At 43.8% G+C, this 10,238-nt stretch overlaps 1 pseudogene; it reads right to left on the reverse strand.

Annotated features, from left to right (window-relative positions):
• Positions 1-10,238, reverse strand: part of LOC127930364 (serine/threonine-protein kinase SMG1-like) — a 104,805-nt pseudogene that overhangs the window by 55,495 nt on the left and 39,072 nt on the right.

Consider the following 10,238-nt stretch of genomic DNA (forward strand, 5'->3'; position numbering starts at 1 on the left):
CTCCCCCACCTTATCAACAACATGTTTAAAAAAATCGTGTGTGTTTTAGTGTGTGTGTGTTTTAGTGTGTGTGTGTTTTAGTGTGTGTAACAGCCCGTACCCTCTATGGTCTGGAAGGTGTCCTGTGCCCGTCCCAGCGGGGTACGGAGTTTAGACAACACTGTGAACTGAGCTGCCTCCCACACCGCCCACTGCCACAGCACCGCCTCAGTCTTCAGCAGAGCCCGCGGTACACACACACCGCCACCCGCACCGGAGACACACACACCCCCTTCACGACCTGACGAGACACCCTCGCGCTTCTCCAGGCGCTGGCAGCTGTGGTACAGACGCTCCAACCACGGTTCTTTACTGTAGGAACACACAGGTGAACAGATAAAACACAGGTTAGCATATATCCACACACACACACAGGTTAGCATATATCCACACACACACACACAGGTTAGCATATATCCACACACACACACACACACACACACAGGTTAGCATATATCCACACACACACACACACACACAGGTTAGCATATATCCACACACACACACACACACAGGTTAGCATATATCCACACACACACACACAGGTTAGCATATATCCACACACACACACACACACACACAGGTTAGCATATATCCACACACACACACACAGGTTAGCATATATCCACACACACACACACACAGGTTAGCATATATCCACACACACACACACACACAGGTTAGCATATATACACACACACACACACAGGTTAGTATATATACACACACACACACACACACAGGTTAGCATATATCCACACACACACACAGGTTAGCATATATCCACACACACACACAGGTTAGCATATATCCACACACACACACAGGTTAGCATATATCCACACACACACACAGGTTAGCATATATCCACACACACACACACAGGTTAGCATATATCCACACACACACACACACACAGGTTAGCATATATCCACACACACACACAGGTTAGCATATATCCACACACAGGTTAGCATATATCCACACACACAGGTTACACACACACACAGGTTAGCATATATCCACACACACACACAGGTTAGCATATATCCACACACACACACAGGTTAGCATATATCCACACACACACACAGGTTAGCATATATCCACACACACACACAGGTTAGCATATATCCACACACACAGGTTAGCATATATCCACACACACACAGGTTAGCATATATCCACACACACACACACAGGTTAGCATATATCCACACACACACACACACAGGTTAGCATATATCCACACACACACACACAGGTTAGCATATATCCACACACACACACACACAGGTTAGCATATATCACACACACATATATCACACACACACACACAGGTTAGCATATATCCACACACACACACACACACACACAGGTTAGCATATATCCACACACACACACACACAGGTTAGCATATATCCACACACACACACACAGGTTAGCATATATCCACACACACACACAGGTTAGCATATATCCACACACACACAGGTTAGCATATATCCACAACACACACAGGTTAGCATATATCCACACACACACACAGGTTAGCATATATCCACACACACACACACAGGTTAGCATATATCCACACACACACAGGTTAGCATATATCCACACACACACACACAGGTTAGCATATATCCACACACACACACAGGTTAGCATATATCCACACACACACACACAGGTTAGCATATATCCACACACACACACAGGTTAGCATATATCCACACACACACAGGTTAGCATATATCCACACACACACACAGGTTAGCATATATCCACACACACACACAGGTTAGCATATATCCACACACACACACAGGTTAGCATATATCCACACACACACACACAGGTTAGCATATATCCACACACACACACAGGTTAGCATATATCCACACACACACAGGTTAGCATATATCCACACACACACACAGGTTAGCATATATCCACACACACACACAGGTTAGCATATATCCACACACACACACAGGTTAGCATATATCCACACACACACACACACAGGTTAGCATATATCCACACACACACACAGGTTAGCATATATCCACACACACACACAGGTTAGCATATATCCACACACACACACAGGTTAGCATATATCCACACACACACACAGGTTAGCATATATCCACACACACACACAGGTTAGCATATATCCACACACACACACAGGTTAGCATATATATATCACACACACACACACAGGTTAGCATATATCCACACACACACACAGGTTAGCATATATCCACACACACACAGGTTAGCATATATCCACACACACACACACACAGGTTAGCATATATCCACACACACACACACAGGTTAGCATATATCCACACACACACACACACACACACACACACAGGTTAGCATATATCCACACACACACACAGGTTAGCATATATCCACACACACACACAGGTTAGCATATATCACACACACACACAGGTTAGCATATATCCACACACACACACAGGTTAGCATATATCCACACACACACACAGGTTAGCATATATCCACACACACACACAGGTTAGCATATATCCACACACACACACACACACAGGTTAGCATATATCCACACACACACACACAGGTTAGCATATATCCACACACACACACACACACAGGTTAGCATATATCCACACACACACACAGGTTAGCATATATCCACACACACACACAGGTTAGCATATATCCACACACACACACACACACACAGGTTAGCATATATCCACACACACACACACACACACAGGTTAGCATATATCCACACACACACACAGGTTAGCATATATCCACACACACACACAGGTTAGCATATATCCACACACACACACAGGTTAGCATATATCCACACACACACAGGTTAGCATATATCCACACACACACACACAGGTTAGCATATATCCACACACACACACACACAGGTTAGCATATATCCACACACACACACACAGGTTAGCATATATCCACACACACACACACAGGTTAGCATATATCCACACACACAGGTTAGCATATATCCACACACACACACAGGTTAGCATATATCCACACACACACACAGGTTAGCATATATCCACACACACACACAGGTTAGCATATATCCACACACACACACAGGTTAGCATATATCCACACACACACACACAGGTTAGCATATACACACACACACACAGGTTAGCATATATCCGCACACACACAGGTTTGCATATATCCACACACACACACAGGTTAGCATATATCCACACACACACACAGGTTAGCATATATCCACACACACACACAGGTTAGCATATATCCACACACACACACAGGTTAGCATATATCCACACACACACAGGTTCGCATATATCCACACACACACACAGGTTAGCATATATCCACACACACACACAGGTTAGCATATATCCACACACACACACAGGTTAGCATATATCCACACACACACACAGGTTAGCATATATCCACACACACACACACAGGTTAGCATATATCCACACACACACACAGGTTAGCATATATCCACACACACACACAGGTTAGCATATATCCACACACACACACACAGGTTAGCATATATCCACACACACACAGGTTAGCATATATATCCACACACACACACACACACACACACGTTAGCATATATCCACACACACACACAGGTTAGCATATATCCACACACACACACACACAGGTTAGCATATATCCACACACACACACAGGTTAGCATATATATATACACACACACAGGTTAGCATATATATATCCACACACACAGGTTAGCATATATATATCCACACACACAGGTTAGCATATATCCACACACACAGGTTAGCATATATCCACACACACAGGTTAGCATATATCCACACACACACACAGGTTAGCATATATCCACACACACACACAGGTTAGCATATATCCACACACACACACAGGTTAGCATATATCCACACACACACACAGGTTAGCATATATCCACACACACACACAGGTTAGCATATATACACACACACACACAGGTTAGCATATATACACACACACACACAGGTTAGCATATATCCACACACACAGGTTAGCATATATCCACACACACACAGGTTAGCATATATATATCCACACACACACAGGTTAGCATATATCCACACACACACACACACAGGTTAGCATATATCCACACACACACACCGGTTAGCATATATCCACACACACACACCGGTTAGCATATATCCACACACACACACACAGGTTAGCATATATCCACACACACACACACAGGTTAGCATATATCCACACACACACACAGGTTAGCATATATCCACACACACACACAGGTTAGCATATATCCACACACACACAGGTTAGCATATATATATCCACACACACACAGGTTAGCATATATATATCCACACACACACAGGTTAGCATATATATACACACACACACAGGTTAGCATATATATATACACACACACAGGTTAGCATATATATATCCACACACACAGGTTAGCATATATATACACACACACAGGTTAGCATATATATATCCACACACACAGGTTAGCATATATATATCCACACACACAGGTTAGCATATATCCACACACACAGGTTAGCATATATCCACACACACACACACACACAGGTTAGCATATATCCACACACACACACACAGGTTAGCATATATCCACACACACACACACAGGTTAGCATATATCCACACACACACACAGGTTAGCATATATCCACACACACACACAGGTTAGCATATATCCACACACACACACAGGGTAGCATATATCCACACACACACACAGGTTAGCATATATCCACACACACACAGGTTAGCATATATCCACACACACACAGGTTAGCATATATCCACACACACACAGGTTAGCATATATCCACACACACACACAGGTTAGCATATATCCACACACACACACAGGTTAGCATATATCCACACACACACAGGTTAGCATATATCCACACACACACAGGTTAGCATATATCCACACACACACACAGGTTAGCATATATACACACACACACAGGTTAGCATATATCCACACACACACAGGTTAGCATATATCCACACACACACAGGTTAGCATATATCCACACACACACACACACAGGTTAGCATATATCCACACACACACACACACAGGTTAGCATATATCCACACACACACACAGGTTAGCATATATCCACACACACACACCACACAGGTTAGCATATATCCACACACACACACACACACACAGGTTAGCATATATCCACACACACACAGGTTAGCATATATCCACACACACACAGGTTAGCATATATCCACACACACACAGGTTAGCATATATCCACACACACACACAGGTTAGCATATATCCACACACCCACACAGGTTAGCATATATCCACACACACACCCACACAGGTTAGCATATATCCACACACACACACACAGGTTAGCATATATCCACACACACACACAGGTTAGCATATATCCACACACACACACAGGTTAGCATATATCCACACACACACACAGGTTAGCATATATCCACACACACACACACAGGTTAGCATATATCCACACACACACACACACAGGTTAGCATATATCCACACACACACACAGGTTAGCATATATCAAATCAGTCAGGTTTCACACACACACAGGTTAGCATATATCCACACACACACACACAGGTTAGCATATATCCACACACACACACACAGGTTAGCATATATCCACACACACACACACACACAGGTTAGCATATATCCACACACACACAGGTTAGCATATATCCACACACACACAGGTTAGCATATATCCACACACACACAGGTTAGCATATATCCACACACACACACACAGGTTAGCATATATCCACACACCCACACAGGTTAGCATATATCCACACACACACCCACACAGGTTAGCATATATCCACACACACACACAGGTTAGCATATATCCACACACACACACACACACACAGGTTAGCATATATCCACACACACACACAGGTTAGCATATATCCACACACACACACAGGTTAGCATATATCCACACACACACACACACAGGTTAGCATATATCCACACACACACACACACACACAGGTTAGCATATATCCACACACACACACAGGTTAGCATATATCCACACACACACACAGGTTAGCATATATCCACACACACACACAGGTTAGCATATATCCACACACACACACAGGTTAGCATATATCCACACACACACACAGGTTAGCATATATCCACACACACACACAGGTTAGCATATATCCACACACACACACAGGTTAGCATATATCCACACACACACACACACAGGTTAGCATATATCCACACACACACAGGTTAGCATATATCCACACACACACAGGTTAGCATATATCCACACACACACAGGTTAGCATATATCCACACACACACAGGTTAGCATATATCCACACACACACAGGTTAGCATATATCCACACACACAGGTTAGCATATATCCACACACACACACACACACACACACAGGTTAGCATATATCCACACACACACACACACACACACAGGTTAGCATATATCCACACACACACACACACACAGGTTAGCATATATCCACACACACACACACACAGGTTAGCATGATATCCACACACACACACACAGGTTAGCATATATCCACACACACACAGGTTAGCATATATCCACACACACACACACAGGTTAGCATATATCCACACACACACACACAGGTTAGCATATATCCACACACACACACAATACACAGGTTAGCATATATCCACACACACACAGGTTAGATATATCCACAAGTGACACACAGGTTAGCATATATCCACACACACACACAGGTTGGATATATCCACACACACACAAAGGTTAAATGCATATATCCACACACACACAGGTTAGCATATATCCACACACACACAGGTTAGCATATATCCACACACACACACACAGGTTAGCATATATCCACACACACACAGGTTAGCATATATCCACACACACACACACACACAGGTTAGCATATACACACACACACAGGTTAGCATATATCCACACACACACACACAGGTTAGCATATATCCACACACACACACACACACAGGTTAGCATATATCCACACACACACACACACACAGGTTAGCATATATCCACACACACACACAGGTTAGCATATATCCACACACACACACACAGGTTAGCATATATCCACACACACACACACAGGTTAGCATATATCCACACACACACACACAGGTTAGCATATATCCACACACACACACAGGTTAGCATATATCCACACACACACACAGGTTAGCATATATCCACACACACACACAGGTTAGCATATATCCACACACACACACAGGTTAGCATATATCCACACACACACACACAGGTTAGCATATATCCACACACACACACAGGTTAGCATATATCCACACACACACACACAGGTTAGCATATATCCACACACACACACACACAGGTTAGCATATATCCACACACACACACACACAGGTTAGCATATATCCACACACACACACACAGGTTAGCATATATCCACACACACACACAGGTTAGCATATATCCACACACACACACAGGTTAGCATATATCCACACACACACACAGGTTAGCATATATCCACACACACACACAGGTTAGCATATATCCACACACACACACAGGTTAGCATATATCCACACACACACACAGGTTAGCATATATCCACACACACACACAGGTTAGCATATATCCACACACACACAGGTTAGCATATATCCACACACACACACAGGTTAGCATATATCCACACACACACAGGTTAGCATATATCCACACACACACAGGTTAGCATATATCCACACACACACAGGTTAGCATATATCCACACACACACACAGGTTAGCATATATCCACACACACACACAGGTTAGCATATATCCACACACACACACAGGTTAGCATATATCCACACACACACACAGGTTAGCATATATCCACACACACACACAGGTTAGCATATATCCACACACACACACACACACAGGTTAGCATATATCCACACACACACAGGTTAGCATATATCCACACACACACAGGTTAGCATATATCCACACACACACAGGTTAGCATATATCCACACACACACAGGTTAGCATATATCCACACACACACAGGTTAGCATATATCCACACACACACAGGTTAGCAGAACACACACACAAAGTTTCCCCTTCCCCATTCTGGTCCCTCGTGCGAATCGAACCCACAACCCTGGCGTTGTAAGCCCCAAGCTCTACCAACTGAGGCACACGGGACCCACGACACACACGTTAGCCCCCCCCACAGAGCCAGGTAGCCTACCCTCCGCGGTGCTGGCTGCCATAGAGGATGAAGCTGATGAGGTCACTGAAGTCCTGGGGGTGAAAGGTGCTGCTGGGGGGGCGGCTCATGTGACGACGGACCACCAAGGAGATCTCCTCTATCTCTGGGTGGCTGTGGTTACTGCAGGGTCACACACACATTAAGGTTACTGCAGGGTCACACACACATTAAGGTTACTGGAGGGTCACACACACATTAAGGTCACTGCAGGGTCACACACACATTAAGGTTACTGCAGGGTCACACACACATTAAGGTTACTGCAGGGTCACACACACATTAAGGTTACTGGAGGGTCACACACACATTAAGGTTACTGGAGGGTCACACACACATTAAGGTCACTGCAGGGTCACACACACATTAAGGTTACTGCAGGGTCACACACACATTAAGGTCACTGCAGGGTCACACACACATTAAGGTCACTGCAGGGTCACACACACATTAAGGTTACTGGAGGGTCACACACACATTAAGGTTACTGCAGGGTCACACACACATTAAGGTCACTGCAGGGTCACACACACATTAAGGTTACTGCAGGGTCACACATTAAGGTTACTGCAGGGTCACACATTAAGGTTACTGCAGGGTCATACACACATTAAGGTTACTGGAGGGTCACACACACATTAAGGTCACTGCAGGGTCACACACACATTAAGGTCACTGCAGGGTCACACACACATTAAGGTCACTGCAGGGTCACACACATTAAGGTCACTGCAGGGTCACACACACATTAAGGTCACTGCAGGGTCACACACATTAAGGTTACTGCAGGGTCACACACATTAAGGTTACTGCAGGGTCACACACATTAAAGTTACTGCGGGGTCACACACATTAAGGTTACTGCGGGGTCACACACACATTAAGGTTACTGCAGGGTCACACACATTAAGGTTACTGCAGACACACACACACACACTAAGGTCACACAGATAGATAAAGACAATACGAGGAAGGTATTCTCAGTGTAGATAAAGACAATACGAGGAAGGTATTCTCAGTGTAGATAAAGACAATACGAGGAAGGTATTCTCAGTGTAGATAAAGACAATACGAGGAAGGTATTCTCAGTGTAGATAAAGACAATACGAGGAAGGTATTCTCAGTGTAGATAAAGACAATACGAGGAAGGTATTCTCAGTGTAGATAAAGACAATACGAGGAAGGTATTCTCAGTGTAGATAAAGACAATACGAGGAAGGTATTCTCAGTGTAGATAAAGACAATACGAGGAAGGTATTCTCAGTGTAGATAAAGACAATACGAGGAAGGTATTCTCAGTGTAGATAAAGACAATACGAGGAAGGTATTCTCAGTGTAGATAAAGACAATACGAGGAAGGTATTCACAGTGTTTGGTATTCTCAGTGTAGATAAAGACAATATGAGGAAGGTATTCATAGTGTTTGGTATTCTCAGTGTAGATTAAGACAATGTTTGGTATTCTCAGTGTAGATAAAGACAATATGAGGAAGGTATTCACAGTGTTTGGTATTCAGTGTAGATTAAGACAATATGACAAAAGACAATATGAGGGAGGTATTCTCAGTGTAGATAAAGACAATATGAGGAAGGTATTCATAGTGTTTAAAGTCCCGGCCTTATGAGCAGTGTAGATCCCGGCCTTAGAGCAGTCAGTCAATAGGGTCCCGAGAGCAGTCAGTCACCGACAGGGTCCCGGCCTTAGAGCAGTCAGTCACCGACAGGGTCCCGGCCT

This window comes from Oncorhynchus keta, chromosome 5 (assembly GCF_023373465.1).
Source record: "Oncorhynchus keta strain PuntledgeMale-10-30-2019 chromosome 5, Oket_V2, whole genome shotgun sequence".
NCBI lineage: Eukaryota > Metazoa > Chordata > Actinopteri > Salmoniformes > Salmonidae > Oncorhynchus > Oncorhynchus keta.